Below are 14,805 nucleotides of genomic sequence, written 5' to 3'. Positions count from 1 at the left end.
TTCTCAGAGGGTGGAGGCTGTGGGATCTGGGACAGTTTCTGTGGTGCCCAGTCCCTGTGTGGGGTACCACTGGGAGATGAGAGACAGGGTAGGTGGGTGCTTGTTTCCCCTCATGGCATCTACTTGTGACTGTTTACTATGGTTCTCTCAGTCAGGTGACATGGCAGTGTGTTCCAGATCAAGTAGTTCTGAGGGAGATGGCTCCATTCTTGCCATTCTTAAGCCTGAGCCTGCTCAACCTTACCAGTTCTGTCTGGTAACACAATCCACTTGCCTTATTCACCCTGTTTCTCTCCCCTCCCCTGCCTCACCACAACCCTAGAAACAACAGAGACATATGTTGGTAATGTCTGAAACTGTGAGCTGAAACAAAGTTTTCTACTGTTAAATTGATTTTCTCAAGTCTTTTCTCACAATGACTGAAAGTTGACACAAGGAATAGCTCAAATATAAGAATATTTCACCTTACGGTTGATCCAGAAAATGTCTTTAATTTAATCAGAAGAATTGACAATTTTGTATTAGACATATAGAATTCATAGTCAACTAATGTGGAAATGAGTTAGGAAACTGCAACTGAGAGTTATGAGTGATTAATTCTTTCCTCCTATAACCATTTCCTTCCCCCTGAAATAATGGAAATTCCAGGATTTTAAATGGAAACACAATTCCCAAAATAGACTACATTGTCTAACCTCTCTAGTATCTTCATGTTACCATCTGGCCAACATCTGGCCAGGGGAGTAGAAATGTACGAAATTCCCAGGATATTTCATTAGATGGGTGTGGTTTATGCTGTACTCCTGTAGACATTAAGTGTCTAAGTCATAGTGTAGAGTTCACACTGAACTCCTGATGGGAGCAAGAAGAACTGAGTGTGAGCATCCAACTGTGGCCAATATTAAAGAGTTGAAACTTCTGTAGAAGTGATAACTATAGCATCCGGGCCCCTAAATAAAGGCCCGGGGACACTGAATCACACATAAACACCTTGGTAGCCTGTGATGATCAGAGCATTCTGCCTCACATCTAGAATGAACATACTGGCCAATGTAGAGAAGGTGTGTCGATCTGAGAATCTCATGGTCATTGCTATGACTGTGGTATTTTTGAATGCATTATATAATACACTGAAACACTGTACTCAGTCTGTGGTATTGTTGAATGCAATGTACAATATGTTGAAGAACTCTGCTATTAAGGTTGCAGTCCACAGTGCCCAAATAGGTCTCCTAGCTCAGTGCAAAATAGAGGACTCCCTTCCTCAGCAGGGTTTCCCCTTCTCTGCCTAACCTTACTCATAGGGCCTCTCTGAGCAAAGATGCAGAGCTCTAGGCAAGCACTGCCTGACTCACACATAAATCCCTCTCTAGCTTTCTGCTCATATTATAATTCGGCTCTGTGTTATGAACAATCAACAATTAGCACCTATACTCCAAGATTTCTTATATATTCTATTCCTGGAAAAAAAATAGAGCTGTCTCATAGAAGCTCATCCATCTCTCTGTATACACGCAAACACACAGACACACAGACACACAGACACACGGACACACACACACAGAGACACCTTGTGCCCCATTGTGACAGTATGATTCGATTTATCCAGGTACAGTAACTCATATTTCTATTCTCATCAGAATGCTGAGGCAAGAGGACCAAGAGTTCAAGAACGAACAGCCCAAGATATATGGCAAGGCCATGTGCAAATAACTTGACATCCAGAAAAGAGTTTGTTATCAGTAAGGTGGGGTCTGCATGGGCTGTTTATCTTTGCACTCTATTTTTTTCTTGTTTCCTTATTCTATAAAAAATTAAATGACAGTAAGAAGTTCACAAATTGAGCAGCCTGCCTGCTTTAGCTTGTCGTACTACTTGCTATTCATTAGCTGTGCAGAGTGACCTCTGAGGTCTCTTGTGATTTTCTCTGCACTTCTTTCTGATTGTAAAATAACAGGTACAGCAACATATATGAATCAGTATTTGCAGAATGTACACGAATATCAAAGGTATACATACGTGCTCAGGTAACATTTTCTCTAGCTTCATTTTTGTCACCTGAGCATTTCCCCATAGTAACATGTAATGGTGTGCTCCTGGGTCAGGCAGCTGTGAACCATTTCAGTGGACTTGTTCTCTTCCTTCTTGGATTTGCCCACTGCTCAGTCACTTTCACATAGAGTGCTTTGCTTTTCTATTACATTGATCATGACTCTGTGACTGAATTCACCTGTGGCCACACTAACCTGCATTTCTCATGTTTGGTTTCTTATCTCATCCTCATTTTGCTAGATTTGAATTCCAGAGATAATTTTTTGAGGTCCTGTTGCCAAAAAGAAAGAAAGAAAGAAAGAAAGAAAGAAAGAAAGAAAGAAAGAAAGAAAGAAAGAAAGAAAGAAAGAAAGAAAGAAAGAAGGAAATGGCTTTATACTACTGGTGCCACTGCTCAGTAATGACACAGGGTTCACGATGCCTGGCTTGAAGTTTTCTCTGATGTTTTCAGGCATCATCTCTGCCTCCTGGCTCTCCACCCTCTGTGCAGAGAGGGAGCCATTGGATCTGATATAAGCCAAATTCATCAGAAAAGAAGACATCTGTTTCCAGCTCCCAAGTAGAGGCATTGATGCTGTAAGTTCACAATTTTTTATTTTTCTTTCTTTCCTCTTCCTAAGGTATTTGTACCTCTGAGCCCACCTGACCTCATTTTTAAGCCTCATGTGTGACAGTTGTAACATCAGTAAAGTCTCTCTTATATTCTGAAAGCTATTTTGTATTCAGTTGTCCAGAAGTTAGTTCTGGGGCACATTGACCTGCAAAAGATGTGGCTTTTTTTCCAATGCTGTGACATGCTAAAACCCAAAATTTTGACCATTCTGTTGCTAAGGAAGAGAAGTATGATGTGGCTGGCAACTACAGCCTCCTAATGCAAATTCCAGACAACTAACTGAATATCAGATAAAACGGTGCATTACTTTTTTCATTGCTGAGACTAATTGCCTGACAGAAACAACTTGAATGATGGAGATATTTATTTTGGCTCATGGTTTTACAGAGTTCAGTTCATACTTGCTTGGCCAAATGTATGTAGGCAGAACACCATAGTATCAAAACCTTATGTCTGAGGATAGATATTTATATCCAACAGACCAGGAAGCAGATCATTACAAGATTCATGAAATGAGCATAAACTTTAGAAGACCACCCATAGTGATTTAACTTTTGTCGACTTGCCCATATTCAAAAAGTTCCACAGTCCAAAGTGCTACATGCTGTGTACTAGATGTTTTAAACAGGAGCTTTTAAAAGTAAGGCATAAATCATATTCAGACCATGATAGATACTAATGAAATGATGGTGTTAATTATCTCTTTTTATTTTATCTAAAGACCTTGCTTCAATGAAATAGAATAAATTGTGGGTAGTAACAACTAGAGAAAATTTCTGTGTGTGGGATGATTACTTGCAAACAGTTTTGAGCAAAATGTGATTCTGATTTCTAAATTGAGAATGAAATTTAACTCATATTTGATTAATCCTTTACTTGCTCTTTATTTCTCTTCCGGGATAGGATCTTAGGTAATTCTATCTGGCTTCAAACTCCATATGACCTTGAATTATAATCTTTCTGATTCTATCTCCCCAATGTTAGAATTGCATGTAATTATCATCTTGATTTCATGCTGCTGTAAAAATTACTCAGGGACTCCAGCATGCGATGCCAGATTAAACCACTCCACCAATTAAGCAACAACCAAAGTCCTTCATACCTTATAAAGTATGTAACATAAGATAATATAATTAAATTACAACAAATTGCCATCAGAAATCTCATTGTCGCCGGACAGTGGTGGTGCATGCCTTTAATCCCAGTACTTGGGAGACAGAGGCAGGTGGATTTCTGAGTTCAAGGCCAGCCTGGTCTACAGAGTGAATTCCAGGACAGTCAGGGCAACACAGAGAAACCCTGTCTCAAAAAAGAAAAAGAAAGAAAGAAAGAAAGAAAGAAAGAAAGAAAGAAAGAAAGAAAGAAAGAAAGAAAGAAAGAAAGAAAGAAAGAAAGAAAGAGAAAAATGAAAAAAGAAATCTCAATGTCACTTAAATATTATAGAAGAGTGTAAATTACTTTGACTACCTACAGAAGCCTATATTATTTATTACAGAAAGGGGTAGCATCGTCTGGCTGTTCCAGTTCTAGAAGTTGAGGAAGGAAGGATGAGTTGTAATTTTATCAAACAACCTCATCCATGTGGCCCTGGATGTCACAAATCCTTCATCCTTGATACAACTTTTTTTTCAGATTACATTTTCATCCTCCATTTGGTCAGAGCTAAACTGAAACAGCAGAAATCTTAAAATACTTTGTATTACTTTAATATCTGATATGTGGCAATTAAACCATCTTTTTGCCCGAGGAATCAACCATCACTTGAAATCTCTCCGAATGTGAATCCTACTTGAAATAAAAAGAATATTCCCTAATGGTTGTAGTTGCTTAAACTTTATTGAGTAAATAATGATATTTCTAGCCATTAAAGTATTTAAATTAGAAAAGAATTATTGTTGAAAATCGAAATTTAAAGAAATAGGTTAGAATACTCTCAATGAGTTTCATCTTACACCAGTCGGACTAGCTAAATTGAGTAAAATAAGTGACAGCTCAGTCTGGAGAGATTGTGGAGGAAGGGAACACTCATTCATTGCTGCTGGGAGTGCAAACTTGTAGAGAAACTATGAAAATCCGTGTGGTAATTCCTCAGGAAGATGAGGTCTTCATGACATTTTTCCAAGTGTCTGGCTTATTTACTTACTTACTTACTTACTTACTTAGTTACATCCTCAAACTCTGCCCTTCTTCCTCGTCCCTCCTCCATCCCCACTCCCCTTCTCCTTTGAAAGGGTGAGGCCTTCCATGGGGTGTGTATTACCCCACCATGGTAAATCAACTCGGTAGATTAGATACGTCCGGTCCCAGTGAGGTTAGTCAAGGTAGCCCATGCTGGAAAGAATGTGGAGAAAGAGGAACACTCCGCCACTGCTGGTATGATTGCAAACTGGTACAACCACTCTGGAAATCAGTCTGTCATTTTCTCAGAAAAATTGGAAATAGTTCTACCTGAAGACCCACCTATAGTGCTCCAGGACATATAACAAAAGAGTTATTCCACTATACCAAAAGAACACATGTTCCACTATGTTCATAACAGTCTTATTCATAATAGCCAGAAACTGGAAACAGCACAGGTTTCCAGTGACTGTGGTATGTTGCAGAAATTGTGGTTCATTTACACAGTGGAATGCTACTCAGCTATTAAAGATAAGGAAATTATGAAAATTTCAGGCAAATGGCTGGAACTAGAAAATATTCAGAGGTAACGCAGATCCAAAAGGACATGCATGGTATGTACTCACTAATAAGTGGATATTAGCCAAAAAGTACAGAATATGCATGATACACCACAGAGACCGAAAACAAGAAGGAAGACACAAGCAAAGATGCTTTAATCATACTTAAGTGTGGGAACAAAATTGTCATAGGAGACAGAAGGAGGGAGAAAATGGGTGTGAGAGGGGAGGAGGAGGGAAATGGAGAACAGCATCAGGTATGGGAAGAGACAGGAGAAAGGCCCAGAGAGCCAGGAGAATGAATGGAAATCTACAGTGACCCCTTATTTAAAGAGGCTCACACCGTTTAAAAAGAAGCAATAAAATTTTATTTAAAGCAAAGCAACAGTAGAAATCAGTATATACTTCATAAGACAAGAGGGTCACTGCAATGTAGATACTCAAGAACACGGATTATTGTTCAGTTTCCTTTTATGGAGTCCTAGTATTTGGTGTGTGTGTGAGTGGGTTGATGTTTTAATTAATAGGTTAGGTCACGTAATTATTTTTGTGCTATGGATATCATTTCCCATAACACATCTAATTTTAATCACATGCATATCCAATTATGCATAGGCATAAGATGGTAAGTAGGAACTTTCCCTGGAAGTTCATTTCAGGACACAGTTGGAGCCTGAACCCAGCAAAACCAATTCAAGCTGGATCAGCCTTTCCATTTGTTGTATTGAGTGCCTTAAAAATACATCTGAATAAAAACTGTTTCAGTTTGATTGTTGTCAGGAAAGGAGAACCAAACTATTATTCTGTGAATATTAGCCTGATGCACACAGGGCTGAGGTTGCTGGGTGCATCCTTCAGAGTAGGGAGTCTGTGCATGGAATACGCAGGCAAAGGAGTTAGGGTGTCAAGTGAATAGCTGGAAGGTGGGTCTCTACATAACACAATCCAGATACAGTCCTGGGCGGCTAAATTTGCCTGCCTCAGGTACTGCAGTACTATATATTTGTAACATTGTAACTCTCACATGTAGTCTACATCTCTGCAGAAGCCATTGACATTATGTGTTATAGTTTTCAGCTCTTTCCTTACACATGAAATGACAAACAATATGAAAGGCACACAAATGCAGACAAAGAGATCGGTCCAATCTTTTCAAAACTTTGGGGGAAAACTCAAAATGAACAGCACATTGAGCAGAGTCATTTGTGTTGCTGGAAACTATTGCTTCTGGTATCACAATTAGAGAAAATATTTGTGATTTCCAGAAATAATCAAGATTTGGATTTATGATGAGGAGCTAAGAGCTATGCCTTATTTTATTTTTAAAGGTGGAAGATTTATAGTCCATGTGGTTTGAGCTGATGTGGTTCATTCATTCCAGAAATGTGGGATTAAAAGAATCTGAGTCTGAAGCCAAAATAGTCTACTGCACCCAGGTGGAAGTGGTACAAGGAAAAGGAAGCTGCTAATTGAATGATTTATTTTAAAATGGTCATGAATTTTTTTTTTTAGCTTTGAAGTTTGGAAAGGTGTTAGACTTCTGTTTATGTCATTACATTCCTCATCTCTATAGAAAGTAAGTCTCACAGAAAAATGCTTTATATTAATGTCTAGAGAATTTTCATTTTTAAAATTAATGTGCAGAATAAAAGTGGCTTCTGCTTGCTTTTTCTTTTATCCAACTTTTGTTCTCCTCCCATACATCTCTCTATATTTTTATCTGCAGGAAAATTTCTATTTTAACACTTCCACCCTAATAATTCTTACCCTCCTGGGTGAAAATTAAACATTGTCCAGGCACTTTGATATTTTTACTTTGCATTTGTACTTTGTTTTAAATTAAAGAAAACCAATACTTCATTTAGGGCTAAGGAGATGACTAATGTGTTAAGAGTTTATATTATTCTTCCAAGGACCTGTGTTTGGTTCCCAGCACGCCTGTCAGGTTGGTGGCTTGAAACCACTTGTATCTTTGTCTCCAAAACCAAGAACACAAGCTCATAGGGATGAAGGCTCTGGTTGGCACTAGATCCATGTTAAATAAGTTGTATAGGTCTCATCTTCAACAATAGGGCCTTACCATAAGTTGGTAGCAAGTACCCTATAGCCTTGCCAATATCCCGGGCTGTCTGACAGTTGCCATGTTACCCTTTTGGCCAACAACTCAATTAGTATAACCCAGTCCTGAACACTATTTGGGATGTCCAGGAGCATCCCTGCCTCCCCTTTTATTTGACAATTTTATTTAGATTGCCATCATACAGGTATGTAATTTGGAAAGCTTCTGTTGTATTAGGTTTTCATACTACTCCCAAAATGGCCTATAATTTTGTTTGATTTAGCCTGCTTACCTTGGCATCCTTTTCTCTCTCCCTCCCTGCTTGATTGACCTATTCTGGGTTTGCCCACCTCCATCCATCTGTAGCTATCTATTCTTTTCCTCCTTTTTAGGGAGATGTATATGTCCCTCCTAGTATGTTTCTGTATATCTAGTCTCTATGGTTCTTTGGCTGTAGCTTTTTTATCATTGACCTAAAGGATAATATCCACATATAATTAAATGCATACCAGATTGTTTTTCTGAGTTTTGATTACTTCACTTATGATGATTTATTCTTATTCCACCCATTTTCCAGAAATTTTGATTATTTCATTTTTAAATGATAACTAAATAAAATATAACAAGATTAAACAGAAGCAATCACATCAAATTTGTACAAGAGAAATCAACAGAAATAAAAGAACTCAAGAGAAGGCACAGGAGTCAGAGATCCACTCATTTGCATACTCAGCCATCCCATAATAAAGTGGAAACTTCTGGTTTCTTTGCAAAGTCAGTTATGGCAAATGATGTTTTGCTGGGGCACACAGGTGAAAAGATGTTTTTCTAAAGCAAACACATGAAAGGATGTATGATGTTAAGAAAAAAATATAAATATGACCCAAAAGATGACTCTGGATGGTATTGGTATGCCTTGCCATTCCTTACTGGTCATCCTTTGTCATGACTTCATAAGAAAGAAACACACACACACAAAACTTCTGGTAGTGTTCTGGTGTCTTCTTGCTGCTTCCTTGGACTCAGGCCAATTGCGAGAGTAAAGTGGAAGTTTCTGGATATGTCAGTTGATACAGACTCATATGGAGTTTTGATAAGACAAACTCACATGGTGTTTTGCTGAAGCAAGACCCTTGGGATGACACATGGCATTTGGAGGGAATAAATAAGTTTAAATGGACAGTGCTGGATGGCTTGCATAGCTAACTTTAAAATGCTTCATTGGTCTGTCTTCATCTTTGCTGATCATCACTTTGTTGAGAAAGGCAGTGGCAGAGAACTTCTACTGCCTGTCCCTGACATCCCTGATGGTCCTGGTTGCTCCTGCTGGTTCATGCCAATTTGGAAGAGGCCTGGCTATTTCTGCTGGACTATGCAACTACTCCCAATTCCTGTTTCCTATCCTGATACTTCTAAACTGAACTGCTGATATCCTGACAATGTAGATTGGGTTTGCTCCAATGAACTATTTCTAAACAGGTCTACTTTCCCTGTATCTTAATAACTCTTCTTTTCCCACTACCTCTTGTAGATGGTGGGCTAGAAGGGAGGTTAAAACATTTAAGAACTATTATTAAAAGCAGGTTTTGAAAAATCTAAACCTGCTTTTGCTGAGAATCACCTTAAGAAATGTTTAACATCATTAATCATTAGGGAAATGCAAATCAAACCAACCCCGAGATTTCACCTCACACCAGTCAGAATGGCTAAGGTTAAAAACTCAGGAGACAGCAGGTGTTGGTGAGGATGTGGAGAAAGAGGAACACTCCTCCACTGCTGGTGGGACTGCAAGATGGTACAACCACTTTGGAAATCAGTCTGGCAGTTCCTCAGAAAACTGGACATGACACTTCCGGAGGACCCTGTTATACCTCTCCTAGGCATATACCCAGAGGATTTCCCAGCATGCAATAAGGACACATGCTCCACTATGTTCATAGCAGCCTTATTTATAATAGTCAGAAGCTGGAAAGAACCCAGATGTCCCTCAATGGAGGAATGGACACAGAAAATGTGGTATACACAATGGAATACTACTCAGCAATTAGAAACAATGAATTCACAAAATTCTTAGGCAAATGGTTGGAACTGGAAAATATCATCTTAAGTGAGGTAACCCAATCACAAAAGAATACACATGGAATGGAATCACTGATAAGTGGATATTAATTAGCCCAGAAGCTCTAAATTCTCAAGACACAATTAGTATATCAAATGATACCCAAGAAGAGGGAAAGAGAGGGCCCTGGTTCTGAAAAGAGTTGATCCAGCATTGTAGGGGAGTACCAGGACAGGGAAATGGGAGGGGGGTGATTCGGAAATGGGCAGAGGGAAGAGGGCTTATGAGACCGATGGGGAGGGGGGAACCAGGAAAGGGGAAAGCATTCAGAATGTAAACAAAGAATATAGAAAATAAAAAAAAGAAAAGAAAAATCTAAGCTTATGTCATAATACATACACAGAGGACCTCATGCAAAGCATGCAGGCTATGTGAGTTCAAATGAGTTTTGATTATGTTGATTTAGAGAGCCTCATTTTCTTAGTGTCTTCAACCCCCTCTGGCTCTTACACCTTTTCCATCTGTGAGCTTTGAGGGGAGGGATTTCATGGTAACATAATATTTAGGGCTGAGTGTTACAAGGTTTCTCACTCTCTGCACATTTTCCAGTTGTGGGTCTCTGTTTCTGTTCCCATCTGTTTCAAGATTCTCTGATGATCAATACTGAACAAGACATTTATCTATGAGTATAGCAGAATATCATTTAAACAAGTAGTATCTTGTTTTACCCTAGATTCTTGGGTTATTAGCCTTTGATTTTTGATGACCCAAGTGGTGTTGGGTATGGATTCCATCTCATGGTTTGTATAGGTCTCATCTTCAGAAATAAAGCCTTACTATCAGTTTGTGGCAAAAACCCTATACCATTGCCAGTAGCCTGAGTTGTTTGAGGGTTCTCATGGGACAGTTTTGGCCAACATCTTAATTAGGTATAACCCACTCCCAGAACTGAACACTGTTTGGTGGCAAGAGATGCCTAGGGGTGGCATCTTAATAAAATTAATCATTGGTTTGTTTCTCCCAGGAACTTTGTAGCACCATTGCCTTAGCATATCTTGTAGCTTTTCAGGAAGTTTGGAAGGGAGCTGTAGAGATACAGTTTTTACAGGTAACACCAGTCCTAGTGTGGGATTCTTGCTACTGCTGCTGCTGTCTTTGAGTCATCCATGTTCCTGTAAGTAACCCAAATAAACTCATCGTAACTGATCTACCAAATCAGGCTTGAATGGAAGTGTTTATTTGGTCTGTCATCAATGTCTGATCTGGGTTGAATAGCCACTTGCTCACTTCCCCTAGAAAGATCATACAATGGTGGCAAAGGCAGATAATGCTATTTTTTCTGAACTTTGCTACAGGAGTTCCATTTCCTCAAAGGCATATGTTAACTCATCCAATTATCCCTTAACTTCTAAAACTATAATACAAATGTATTTCTTCCTGAATAAATATTTTTAACTAAAATAAAAAAGTAACAAAACTGTATACCCTGTTACAACTTTTACTAAATTCAAATTTTTGGTTGTGTGCTATATATCTATTGAAATTGTTATTAGAGAAAAAGAATTGTTCTAATAATATCCTAGTGAAATTATTTTACCTGAATTTTATTGTCAGTTGGTTTCTTTGACCAAAAGAAACATAGAGGGAGAAAGTGTTTATCTTAGATTATAGATTGTAATCAATCACTAAAGGAATGAAGAAAATCTGCCTTGATAATTTCAAGGTATCAAGATTATTCAAAAATTCCCTTTCTTTTACTTTTTGTCTATTTCAATGATTTTTGAAAAAAAAAAGACTTTTTACTACATAATTTCAGGAAATATTTTGTACTGGAGAGATGACAGGAAGAAACTGGTGATGTGAGGAATTTTAATAAAATGGACAGAAATGTTTCAATAGACCAAGTTTTCCATTTTCTCCTCTTCCTTCCTTCCTTTGCTTGCAAGCTTGTTTTATTTCATCCTATTAATCAACTTCTTCCCATAAAGAAGCTGGTCACAAAAGCATTCAAAGCTTTGAAAGGATATCCATTCCAGTTGCAGGAAGTTGTTTCAAACTTAATCCTTCTGTTTTATAGATGAATCTCATAATGAAGAGCGAGACTTTGAATTAAAGTGTGTGTGTGTATGTGTGTGTTTTCATGAAAATGTCCTCCATAGGTCTATAAAGAGTGGCACTATAAAGAGTGGAGCTGTGACCTTGATAGAGTAGGTGTGACTTTGTTGGAAAAAGTGTACCAATGGGGGTGGACTTTGAGATTTCAAATGCTCCAGCCAGGCCCAGTATCCCTTTTTCTTCCTGCTGCCTGAGGATTTGGATATAGACCTCTAAGCTACTTCTCAGGTACCATGGCTGTCTGTGTGCCTCCATGCTTCCTGCCTTGACAATAATGGACTAAGCCTCTGAACTGTAAGTCAGCTCCAATTAAATGCTTTCCTTTATGAAAGTTGCCATGATCATAGTGTGACTTCACAGCCTTAAAAAACCAAACTAAAACACGAATAAAACATAATTAATAAGTCTGTTTAAATTTGTATAAAGTCAAGAAAGCTTAATTAGATGGTCCTATTTCCATTATGTTTAATTTTTTTCTAAGAAGTTAGAATAATATAGGTAATAATACATAGAAAATTCAGAGTGGAAAGAGTTTATTCAGGATTTTATACCAGAGTCTTCAGGATATTTTAAATTTAACTGGACTGTTTTTGTCATCAACTCTATTTCCTTAAAAATATTGAAAATATGGATAACACATGCAGACAAACATTTCTTTTTAATCATGCCATATGTTTTTGGAATAATAAATGATTTTTTTTCAGATATAGCCCCTTTCAAATATGCACAGCCCTTTCCCGGAGCATGTGCCATGCGCAGTCTATTCTCAGCATTACTGTTCACTCGTACTTGGTTCATGTTTTCCTCCATGTATTCCATCTATTCTGCATTCCATCAGATACAAAATTACTGTACAACAAAAAATTATTTTAAAGCATTAAGAAAGAGTGTAGCAACTTGCCACATCTGAATTTCTGGAGTTCAAAATTAGAAAAAGTGGAGACTTTTGGCAACACCTAAACGTCCTCAGAATCTGCCCACCCCTCCCCTGCTTCTATGGTAACTTGTCTATTCCTGCCATCTGTTCAGTTCATGCTTAGGCAAGCGTGTTGGTAAAATTTCAGTGGTGTAGCTTTCCCGACAGTTCTAGGAGACACAACCTCACAGCATACATCTTATTCTTCTGATTCTTACACTCTTCTTACGCCCTCTTCAACAGTGTTTCCTAGCAGGGCAGTGGTGGTGCATGCCTTTAATCCCAGCACCTGGGAGGCAGAGGCAGGCGGATTTCTGAGTTCAAGGCCAGCCTGCTCTACAGAGTGAGTTCCAGGACAGTCAGAGCTACACGGAGAAACCCTGTCTCAAAAACTCCACCCCACAAAAAACAAAACAAAACAAAAACAAAAATAACAAAAACAAAAAACCCAAAACAATGCTTCCCAAGCTTTAAGTTTTATGTATATTCTTTATTTACATTTCAAATGTTGTCCCCTTTCCTGGTTCCCCCCTCCCCTGAAAATCCCATAAGCCATCTCCCCTTCCCCAATCAACCCTCCCCCACTTCCCTGTCTTGGTATTCCTCTACACTACAGCATCAAGTCTTTCCAGGACCAAGGGCCTCTCCTCCCTTTGGTATCTAACAAGGTCATCCTCTGTTGCCTATGTTTCTGGAACCATGGATAACTCCATGTCTACTCTTTGGTTGATGGTTTTGTCCCTGGGAGCTCGGGGAGTACTGGGTGACTCATATTGTTGTTCCTCCTGTGGTGGTGCAAACCCCTTCAGCTCCTTGGGTCCTTTCTCTAGCTCCTCCAAGATCACTACTTGTTCATAAGATAATTACCTTATGAGACCCCAGACAGAGAAAGAATTTCAGGCCAGAAAGAAATGCCAAGAGCAGGTGACAATAAATAGACTTTCCCAGGGAAGACTTCTCCAACTGGTTTACACAAATCAAGTGGCTGTCCTTAAAATCATATGCATTCTTGTAATTTTATTTGGGCTGAATATATTGTATTTGTATATTTAGGAATATATATATATATATATATATATATGTATATATATATATATATATATATATATATATATATATATATATATATATATATAAAAGACAGGAAGCCCTGAGTTTGAGAGCAAGCAGAGAAAGTATACTGGAGGGGTTGCAAGGAGGAAAGAGAAAGGAGAAATGATGCAATATTTTAACTTCAAATAAAAAGAAATCAGAGTAAAGTATCTCCACTAAAACATGAATAACTGCTCAAAATTATCTCCCAACATTTTACTAATTATTTAAAAGCTGTACTTCATTTTATAAGCAATGACATCATCAAGGATTTTTTTATTGGTTATTTTACTTATTTACATTTCAAATGTTATCCCCCTTCCCAGTTTCCCCTCCACAAGTCCCCTACCAGCCTCAGTGAGGGTGCTCCTCCACCTGCCCACCCACTCCTGCCTCAGAGGCCTAGTGTTCTCCTATCACATTGAAGTGTGGATGCTACAGTACTATGTAGGGGGAAGAGAGTAATCTCTAGGAAATAGAGTGAGAAAGGGATCTGGGAGGGAGAGATGAGAGGGAAGGAAAAGGGGGAGCAGTTCAGATATGGGAGGAGATGGGGATAATTACAGAGGGTCAGGAACTTGAAAGTAGGTGTATAGCAGTGGTGAAGGGAAGCTGGGGGGTAGCCACTAGAAAGACCCAGATGCCAGGGACCCAAGAGCTTCACAGGACCCAACAGGGAGGACTTTAGCTGAAATATCCAACAAAGGGGAGATAGAACCTATAGAGACCATATCCAGTGGATAGGCATGACTCCCAGTTGAAGGATGGAGCCACCCACCCACCTCAAAAATATTAATCCAGAATTCCTCCTGTCAAAAGGAAATGCAGGGACAAAGAGTGGAGCAGAGACTGAAGGAAAGGCATCCAGAGACTGTCCCACCTGGGGATCCATTCCATATGCAGACACCAAACTCAGACACTATTGCTGATGCCAAGAAGTGCTGACTGACAGGAGATTGATAAAGCTGTCCCCTGAGAAACGCTGCCAGAGCCGGACCAATACAGATGCGGATGTACACAGCCAAACATTGGACTGAGCACGGGACACCAATGTGGAAGTTAGGGCAAGAACTGTAGGAGGTAGAGGGGTTTGCAGCATTTTAGTAAGAAGGACAATATCAACCAACCAGCGCCACCAAAGCTTCCAGGGACTAAACCACCATCCACAGGGGGAGCCCATGGCTCTGGCTGGATCTGTAGCAGACAGGAGGGAGGGTGAGC

This window comes from Apodemus sylvaticus, chromosome 7 (genome assembly GCF_947179515.1).
Source record: "Apodemus sylvaticus chromosome 7, mApoSyl1.1, whole genome shotgun sequence".
NCBI lineage: Eukaryota > Metazoa > Chordata > Mammalia > Rodentia > Muridae > Apodemus > Apodemus sylvaticus.
Note: the sequence above shows the minus strand (reverse complement) of the source record.